Below are 3,740 nucleotides of genomic sequence, written 5' to 3'. Positions count from 1 at the left end.
AATGGCTTATTAATAAAATAACAGTGTCTCAGGAATCATTCGCTTCAGGCAATCCTGGATCAGGGCTCATGAAAGACCCTTAGTACTAGTTCTCTCTCTGTCTTGTGGTTTGGCTCCCTACATGTTAGCATCCTTCTCAGCCTGGCCCTTCACTGTGGCTTACCAGAGCTATAGCAAGCCCCAGGCACTCAACCTCCCATATCTCAGAAGCTTCAACAAACATAATTGCTCAATACTTACAAATTAAGTCCTGAAATCAAATCTCTTCGTCCAGGTCTCCATCCTATGTCCATACTTGAGCCCATCATCACAGGCAGAGAACATGGATCATACTGATTGGCAAGACCTCTGCCCATGGAATTTTCCAGGCAAGAATACTGGAGTGGGGTGCCATTTCCTACTCCAGGGGATCTTCCTGACTCAGGGATCGAAGCTGCGCCTCTTGCATCTCCTGCATCAGCAGACAGATTCTGACCATTAGTGCCACTCGGAAAATCCAGACCTTCACAACATGCCCACATCTAGAGCTCAGGCATTAGACCGGCTTCATACACACTGTGTATGAAGGAAACCCCAGGTGCTGTTGGCAGAAGAAAAGGATGTGATACTGGGCAGTGTGAAAGAAACAAACACACAAAATTTAGATCCCAGCAAAGATGGGCACAATAAAGGACAGAAATGGTATGGATCTAACAGAAGGAGAAGATATTAAGAAGAGGTGGCAAGAATACAAAGAACTATACAAAAAAGATCTTCATGACCCAGATAATCACAATGGTGTGATCACTCACCTAGAGCCAGACATCCTGGAACGTGAAGTCAAGGGGGCCTTAGAAAGCATCACTACAAACAAAGCTAGTGGAGGTGATGGAATTCCAGCTGAGCTATTGATGATGCTGTGAAAGTGCTCCACTCAATATGCCAGCAAATTTGGAAAACTCAGCAGTGGCCACAGGAATGGAAAAGGTCAGTTTTCATTCCAATCCCAAAGAAAGGCAATGTGAAAGAATGTTCAAATTACCTCACATTTGCACTCATCTCACACACTAGTTAAGTAATGCTCAAAATTCTCCAAGCTAGGCTTCAGCAATACGTGAACTGCAAAATTCCAGATGTTCAAGCTGGTTTTTAGAAAAGGCAGAGGAACCAGAGATCAAATTGCCAACATCTGCTGGATCATCGAAAAAGCAAGAGAGTTCCAGAAAAACATCTATTTCTGCTTTATTGACTATGTCAAAGCCTTTGACTGTGTGGATCACAATAAACTGTGGAAAATTCTTCAAGAGATGGGAATACCAGACCACCTGACCTGCCTCTTGAGAAATGTGTTTGCAGGTCAGGAAGCAACAGTTAGAACTGGACATGGAACAACAGACTGGTTCCAAATCAGGAAAGGAGTATGTCAAGGCTGTATATTGTCACCCTGCTTATTTAACTTATATGCAGAATATATCATGAGAAACGCTGGGCTGGATAAAGCACAAGCTGGAATCAAGATTGCCGGGAGAAATATCAATAACCTCAGATATGCAGATGACACCACACTTTTGGCAGAAAGTGATGAACTAAAGAGCCTTTTGATGAAAGTGAAAGAGGAGAATGAAAAAGTTGGCTTAAAGCCCAACATTCAGAAAACTAAGATCATGGCATCCAGTCCCATCACTTCATGGCAAATATATGGGGAAACAGTGGAAACAGAGGTTGACTATTTTTTTGGTGCTCCAAAATCACTGCAGATGGTGACTCCCTGCAGTCATGAAATTAAAAGAAGCATACTCCTTGGAAGAAAAGTTATGACCAACCTAGATAGCATATTAAAAAGCAGAGACATTACTTTTTCAACAAAGGTCCATCTAGTCAAGGCTATGGTTTTAGTAGTAGTCATGTATAGATGTGAGAGTTGGACTGTGAAGAAAGCTGAGCACCGAAGAATTGATGCTTTTGAACTGTGGTACTGGAGAAGACTCTTGAGAGTCCCTTGGACTCCAAGGAGGTCCAACCAGTCCATCGTAAAGGAAATCAGTCCTGAGTGTTCATTGGAGGGACTGATGTTGGAGCTGAAACTCCAATACTTTGGCCACCTGATGCAAAGAGCTGACTCATTTGAAAATATCCTGATTCTGGGAAAGATTGAGGGCAGGAGAAAAAGGGGATGACAGAGGATGAGATGGTTGGATGGCACCACCAACTCGATGGACATGAGTTTGGGTAAAGTCTGGGAGTTGGTGATGGATAAGGAGGCCTGGCGTGCTGTGGTCTATGGGGTCACAAAGAATCAGACACGACTGAGCGACTGAACTGAACTGACAATGGGAAGAATACAACTCAGGAGTGACAGAAAGAGGACAGAAACTATATTTCTTTTTTTTTTTAAGAGTGAAACATACTTGACCTATATCTCATTACTCCAATCTAGATGAATGGATTCATTTGCTGGGGCTGCCATAACAAAATAACACTGTCTGGGAAGCTTAAATAACAATTGTGAGAAATTTATTTTCTCACAATTCTGGAGGCTAGAAATCTGAGGTCAGGATGTCAGCATGGCTGGTTTCCTTTGCAGCCTCTCTTCTTGGCTTGCAGATGGCTGTCTTCTCCCTCTGTCTTCACATGGTCTCCCCTCCGTGGGTGTCTGGGTCTAATCTCCTCTTTTAAGGACACCAGTCATAATGGATTAGGGCCCACCCTAATGACCTCATTTTAATTTCATTACTTATTGAAAGACTCCATCTCCAAGTCTAGTCACATTCTGAGGTATTGGGGGTTAGAACATCAACATACACTTGGAGGAGGGGAAAACAATTCAGTCCATAGAATGGGCTTCATGACACCAAGCAAGTTGTGGGTACTTCGTATCAGTGAGTGAAGGTAGCCACACAAAGGTGACTCCACAAAGACAGGGATATGGATGGTATATCCCTGCCCTGGCAACACAGGCACAGGGCACACAGTTGTCATCTGGGTACCTTAGACACTGTATATGAACCAAGACAACCGAAACGAATCAACAGCCTTTGTCCATCACAAATTTCATCAATAAAAGATTAAATAAACCATAACTGCAGCAACTGTAACGTATTTTCAAGTAAACTACTTTTAAAAATGGCAAGTTCTCCTGAAATTTTTCATCAAATAAGATAAATCTTTTACACCACTTATACAAATGTCAGTTCCAACATTATCTTTTTCACACTCCTTACGCATAAGGCAATAAGGAATGGAAAGTACAGAGATTAATTTAGGTAACAATTACCACAATTCACAATTGCATTAGCACCTATTAAGGTTCATTGTTCTGTGGAAATTTTAATGATACATTCCTGAGTGAATAAAAGCAGAAGATGATTGGAAATAAAATTGTTTCTGTGTATGCTGACAGGACTGCTGAGTGTAATTATACATTTCAGAGGCGACCTGTTTGGAGTTTACTCCATAATTTTATGTAAATGTTAAATAACTTCATGTGTTCTTCCTCCTGGGTTAAATGCTAATTTGTGTTATTCCAACAAGGGGAGTGCTGCAGGGTTATTAACGGACTTGCTCTGCCAACGAAGCTGGCTTCTGAAAAATTGCTCCACATACTTCAAAGTGATAGAGGTGTCTTTGGTTTTTCTTCATTTTACATCTTATTGGTGGGCTGCCAAACTTTTAGTTCTGCGAACAGCTATTTATTGTTAAAATTTGTAGCAAAGCCCCAAGAAGTGAGAAATTATTCTCCTAAATATAATGAAGCTCATTCA

Source organism: Bison bison, unplaced genomic scaffold (assembly GCF_000754665.1).
Source record: "Bison bison bison isolate TAMUID 2011002044 unplaced genomic scaffold, Bison_UMD1.0 scf7180017864298, whole genome shotgun sequence".
NCBI classification, from domain to species: Eukaryota; Metazoa; Chordata; class Mammalia; order Artiodactyla; family Bovidae; genus Bison; species Bison bison.
Note: the sequence above shows the minus strand (reverse complement) of the source record.